The sequence below is a fragment of the Garra rufa genome, chromosome 2 (genome assembly GCF_049309525.1).
Source record: "Garra rufa chromosome 2, GarRuf1.0, whole genome shotgun sequence".
NCBI classification, from domain to species: Eukaryota; Metazoa; Chordata; class Actinopteri; order Cypriniformes; family Cyprinidae; genus Garra; species Garra rufa.
In genome coordinates, this window is record NC_133362.1 from 72286025 (window position 1) to 72292911 (window position 6887).

General features: G+C 34.2%; 1 pseudogene; it reads right to left on the bottom strand.

Moving 5' to 3' along the window:
* LOC141326079 (uncharacterized) overlaps nucleotides 1-5759 on the bottom strand; it is a 135925-nt pseudogene extending 130166 nt beyond the window's left edge.
* Between the last annotated feature and the right edge of the window lie 1128 nt (nucleotides 5760-6887).

Genomic DNA, 6887 nt, shown 5'->3' on the forward strand with positions numbered 1-6887 from the left:
TTCGCTTCATTACAGTATTAGTCAGCTTACATTTTATTTCCATTTACTGCTATTATAAAAATACACTTACATTAAGGATTATAATTGTACATGTGTCACAGTTAATGTCCAACAACAAATATTTTAGCAAAATGTCTACTTTTCAAAGAATTATTGAGCTACTACTATATTGTGCTCAGTCTGTTTAACGTGCTGTTTTACTTGTGTAAAACTCGTCCACTCCTTACAGTAAACTTGATATGTTTGCATGACTTTCTAACATTTACAGATGAAGAATATGCCCTCAGGAACACACAACATCTCAAATGTATTAAACAACACAAATAGATCCATAATCGACATTAAGGACTGCTTAAGAACAAGCGTGCACATCAAATTGCCTTCACTGACTGAACCAGGATCACATTAGTGAGATTGTGTGACCTTAAATGGTCATTTATGGAACCACTTTAACCCAGATTGATTTGTTATTTTATCTCAAGTCAGGTTTTGGACTTTAATCCCAGCTTCTTAGTCTTTTTGAAACAGCCCCCAGAGGTTGACATGACATAACATAACATAAATTGAGTTAAGGTTAGGAGACACTGCCAACTAAACCATAAGGGCAGTCACATGATTGGAGCTCCAGGGAGAAGCTTGCATACAGAAGCATAATACACCTGGTATGGTTGCTTCACGAAGTTCCATGGAGCAGAGGACTTAATTCTCATAGATGAGAGGGGGACCCAGATGTTTTCCTTGGGAGAGGTGTGCTAATTGGAGACCCTCGAGAGCAGGGGGGTGAACATCTGCCCTGGAGAGCCTGTGACCCCACAGAGTTTTGCTTCAACCCTAATCAAACACACCTGAACAAAATAATCAACGTCTGAAGGGTTACTAGAAAGCTACAGGCAGGTAAAATTTAATTAGGGTTGGAGCTGAATTCTGCAGGACGCTGGCTCTCCAGGACCGGAGTTTGTCGCACATTTTTTATTATTATTATATTTTACATGTTTCTCTTTATTTAACACACCTGATTCAGATGACCAGCTCGTTAGAAGAGAGCTACGTGCATGAACTGTGTTCCGATTGACATGATCCCTACACAGTGTTCATTGCTCTCTACTCCCTGACCACGGGAAATATGGTAAAATTTACTTCACTTCGGAACGTTTATTCATGGATTTGCGCTGCGCCGGTGCCTGCAGCGTCTTCACACAGACAAAACTGTAAAATGTGACATCATATACCTCTGTAAATAAATATAAAATTTAAATTCACGTTTCGCACTCTTTAATGCTCTTTGAATGGAACATATACACTCACTTCGAACTAGAATCATGGCGGGATATCTGATGTCCAATTAGCAGGGAACTTCATGGTCAAACAGAACAATTGCTGTACGTGAAAAGAGATACGTACAAAATATGCAGAGCAGGAGGGCGCGAGGACTGACATTGGTAAACATTGCTCTAGAGTGAAGAGACAGGAGCAGCCTAACAGGGAAGGGGGGAAAGGCCAAATAAACTGATATGACTGTGCAAAGAGCTCATGGAGAAAAGTCCTTAGCTCTCAGATCGAGAGAACAATGCTCCATCCGAGACTGGTAGCTTTATCAGGCATTACATGCAGACTAAATAAAAATATCATTGAAAATTTGAAAGCTGCAGATTCGTTCACTAATGAAATGCTGCCGTTTCTAGGAGACTCACACAGTTCTGTTGTGGATTTTGTTGGATCTATTATTGCTTTGTTGTAAAATCTGACAATATTGACAGTGTTTGTGTTTAAAATGTAAAAGGCTACATTTAAAATGTTCACTTAATATTACCTTTTTGTTTAACTTATAAAATCAACAATTGAAAAATTTGAATATTCAGAGAAAATTGCACTCTTGCTCATATTTTAAAGATGAAAAACAGTAAGTCACACAGTATGTTTCTGAATCGAAGAGAGTTTCTTAAATCAATCGCTCTGTACAGTCTGTAGACATTTGTTCTTCATGCTATTAAGTGCTACATAGGGTTGGGAATCGAAAAACGATTCCAATTCTGTAATCGGATACTTAAGATAAAGAATCGGATACTTGTTATAAAATTAAAATTTCGATTCCTCGTTTCGATTCCTGGGTGTATTTTTTCATCTAGTGATCTGCCAGGACCTTCTGCGTGTGCAATCTGCCAGGACCTTACGTGGTAATGTAAACATAAGTCGATAAGATGGATCGCGGTAAGCATTTAAAAGTGTGTCTACGCTTTGTAAAAACCGAAGACAAATCTACTGCTGCACGCAAACTTCATCTTAGAGATCTTCAAGGGACGGATTTTAGTCCTGCGCCCGCCCGCTCCAGAAGGAATATATGTTATTTCGTCCCGCAAAAGCCCACATAAAAGTAACTTCTATCCCCGCGGGAAGACAGGTATCTACTTCATCTCTTGGCTGCATGAAACAAACCCTCCCGGTAATGTAAAGGCAAAGATGACCAGAGTAATAGTAACGAATTTGATTGAAGTCGCGCGAGCCTAATGTATTCATTCTTGTAAATCGGAGTCGTACATAAAGCACGCATAAGTCCCCTGTTGATTCACAAACTACTCATGCTTTCGGGGCTCTGATCCATAGTATTTTTGCGTGAAATTTCAAAATATTTGCATAGTTTTCAAAATGAATGTCCTGTGAGTTTTTTATAATAAATGCTATAGAGGTGGATCTTGCACATATGAGCACCAGCATAAACAGATTTACTATATATTTACTGTATTTTTCATTTATATGTTTATTTTATAATAAATACAAACTGTAGATATTCAGTCACTTAAGAAAGAGTACTCTGAAGTTGTGAAGAATGTCTGAATTAAATAGTTTAGGTGCTTTAAATCTGTATATGTATATTCATGTTAAAAAGTTAGAGCAGAGGGTTTTCTTTTAAATTCAAAAGTATACCTTTAATTTAAAGTTTGTTTGAATTTTTTTATAACATACAGGAGAAAAATAAAAAGGCAAAACAAATGTTTAGGTTAATAAAAAAGGTTCAAAAATAAACACCTTTAGAGGAAATGTCAGCCATAGGGGGGCCTTGCAAAATTGACCCGAGAAGAATAAAAAAAGGTTGAGAACCCCTGTAATAAAATAATATGTTGCAAGCTAGCACTGAAAATAAACATGTTTGATATAATGTTTGACTTTTGTGTTTGTTGTTTTTTTTACTAAATTGGAATCGAAACTGGGAATCGAAAAGAATCGGAATCGATAAGTGGAATCGGAATCGAAATCGATAAAATTCAAACGATACCCAACCCTAGTGCTACAAATCTACTTTAAAGACACAATGAACAGGAGCATGATTTGCTAAAGCAGCACAATCTGTGGGCATTCAAAAATTGAGGTAACTTAACGTCGTTTACTCAAATGTATCTGTTTTTATACTAAAAGTGGCATGTTGCTTGTCAGAAATACTTATTTTAATGTTACTTTAAGTTGGAGTAGAAATAAACAAATGCCAAAGCTCAGCATTTTGTTCACGTACCCCTCCATCAGTTTGAGAACCACTAAAATACAGTAACTTCTTTACAGTACTTTATAAGAGTACTGCTCCACTCTGATGCTCCTGAACAGTAGTCATTTATTTTTTTAATTATTCATTTATTTACTTAATTATATTGCTATTATTTGAATTATTTTCTTAATTTGTTCTCTTTATCTATTTATTTATTTTATATATTTTGTTCCTTCTTCTTTCCCTTTTTCCTACCCCCCCCCCCATTCCCTCCTTTTTTATATTTTTATATATACAAGAAATAGAAGTGTACAACTTATACATTACAATCTTACACCTCACATAATTACAACTAAATGTAACTTGTTCATGCTTATTTTTATTGTCAGACTTTTTGTCATTTTTTTGTAGATAGCATGCAGTAGCCAAATATGATTATTCACATTTCATTTTATATATATATATCAGGGCTGCCAACTCTCACGCATTCAGCGTGAGACTCACGCAATTGACACTTTTCACACGCTCTCACGCCACACATCCATTTTCTCACGCAGTCAAAAGCACCCTCAGTTAAAACTAATAATAAGATATTGGCTAAACAGATTTGGCAAAAGCTCCAGTGCGTATTTGTGTTTGTGCTCTGGAAATCGCCAAAAGACAACGTGTTTTCGTAGCGCTGAGCAATGTAGCCAATCACAGACATATATGTTGATCTTGAACGCCTGTGATTGGCAATTGCGTTCTGAATTCACTCACCTCTAAACGCCAGATTGCACTTGTGGACTCTCACTGTAAATAAGCGGTTCATTGATAATAAAAGGACTTTTGCGATTAACTGAAGCGACACGTTTTAGTGATTATCAATGAAGGGCTATTGCGCACTCCAAGGCTATGTATAATCCGTTTAGAATTTGAATAAAAGTTTTGTTTTTCGTCCTGCTAACAGCTGTATACCCGGTGCAAGAAGCAGAATTTCGGGAGTGATAAATCCCTCATGAATGAAGGATTAATTTTCGAATATGAGAAAAATATAATTTCTCAGAACAGCAGACTACAGAAAAATATTTGAATTTTCGTGTCAAAATATATATATATTTTTTAAATGCAGTTGCAATTATTTATAATGACTAAATCTAGGAATTCTTTTACTGCACATAACTTTTTACCACAAGAAAAGTAAATAGTTTTGCAGCACTGCAACAGTTATTTTACATCATTTTATAATAAAAACACAGTATGACATTTTTATAAATATATTTAAAAATAACAAATAATTTCACAATGCTGAAGTCAGACCAAATTTTAATAAAAAAACTGCTCATGCGAACGTGTGTAGCACCTTTTTTGTTTCATGATTTAAAATGCAGTGTTTAGTTCTAATTTTCAATTTATTAATATTTTTTAACTGCAAAAACATTTCATTGCCAGAAAAAAAAATATTTATGGCTGGTAAATTCTCTCAAATCACCAAAAAATGTCGCTTGTATCATGAATAAAATGGCAGATATGGCAAAAAGTTTTAGGCCGTGCTTGTAAGTGTAGAAATTACAACTAAAGTATTGTAATTCCCCTACTGTAGAATAAGAGAAAATAACATACTGGTGAAATACTCATTTTTATTTACTTTACAGAATTGTTTTCCAATATTACTGTCGTTGGAATAATAATATAAAATTATTATTATTATTATCATTATTCTTTTTTCAAATTATTTTTTATTCTAATATAGACTGAGACACTATATCACAACTAATAAGAGGATTAAGTCCCCTTTAAACCTCAAGATCAAGTCAATTCACCAGCTTTTTTCTTTGTTTAGTTTTCACACTGAAACTGTATTGGAGCTTTGAATTGTGAACTCTCAAAGTACACCAGATAGATGAATTTAACTGTAAAATGTACAAAATTTTCTTACGGGGGAGCATGCCCCCGGACCCCCCTAAAGACACTGCTGTGGGAATTCTCACTCCAAGCTGAACTCAAAAGTTGGCAGCCCTGATATATATATATATATATATATATATTGTTTAGGCTAATTCCATATTATTGTTACAACTGAACCAAATGCATGATGTCTACACACATTATTCATTAATATCTTTAATTTCAGCTTTGAGAATAAAAATAAAAACCAACCTGTTTGTTCCTCAGTATCTTCATGTTTGACTCTGAATGTTTCTTCAATCTTCATGTCTTCACTCTCCTCTTTAATAAACTCCATCTTTATAATAGTGTGTCACATGGATCTCTGTTGATTCTCCAGGAGTATATCAATAGTCAGTGCACTAGTAGAACAGTCAGAGTTAATAGACTTAATATAAAATTTATAAAATATATTCAAATTACACAGAAGGTTCATATTTAGGTAGGCTACTTTTGATTTATATTTTGTATTCGATTATTTGTTCATATCTAATATATTACACTTTAATGAAATCATTCTCGGTTGTGATTCACTCGTTTGTGTTTGTTGTTGTCGTTTGTAGTCCGCGTGCCGCTGAATCGAATCACTGAATCATTTCACAAATGATTTGATTCAAATGATTCGGATTCTCAGTTTCTCTCATCACTTCTCATCATCACACGATTGATTCATGATAGAGAGAGCGAACTGAGACGCAGCTTCTCTGTTACTAAAGGCTAACGCTTTAACTAACACTAAATAAAGCATTTCAACGTTATATTTAACAATGGTGCATTTATTTATTTTACATAGCTTGTAAATTATTTCACTAATGTAACAGTTAGCATTGATTCAAAAACTTTAAAAGCACAAACCTTTCTTCAGGCGACTCACAACAGATGAGGAGCTCAGCGCATCTTTATGACGTCACATCACCAGAGCAAAATAAAAGTCCATTGCTGCACTGCTCTCTAGAATCACAAACACATCATAGAAATGTTGATTAAAGAATTGAATGTCGTACTCATATGATGATGCTTGTCTAAAGTTATTAACATCATACATCTAGGAATACTTTTCTCTATTTTTTAATGTATTTTTTTAATTTATAACACTATACTGTTTTTAAACTGTACCTTCCCAGATAGCAGACCAACACTGAATCAACATTGAATCAATGCTAATGCATCAATCATATTATCATTGAATCAATGTTGAAATGTAACATTGTTCTTTCATCAGTTTTGCACCCTGAAATAATGTTATTTCAATGATGAAAAATCGATCAAGATGGTCATTAAGTCAACATTTCTTCAACTTAAATTAAATCACGTATTTAACATTGAATTAACATAGAAACATTATCAAATCAATCATGCTTTTTACTTTTTTCCATCAGAGAACATGCATGACTGTAATTAATATGGTTTTAAAACAATAAGTCACTCAAAGTAAACATCCTTCAGTTTACATACAAATGTGTTTATTTTTGCCCCACACTATTTG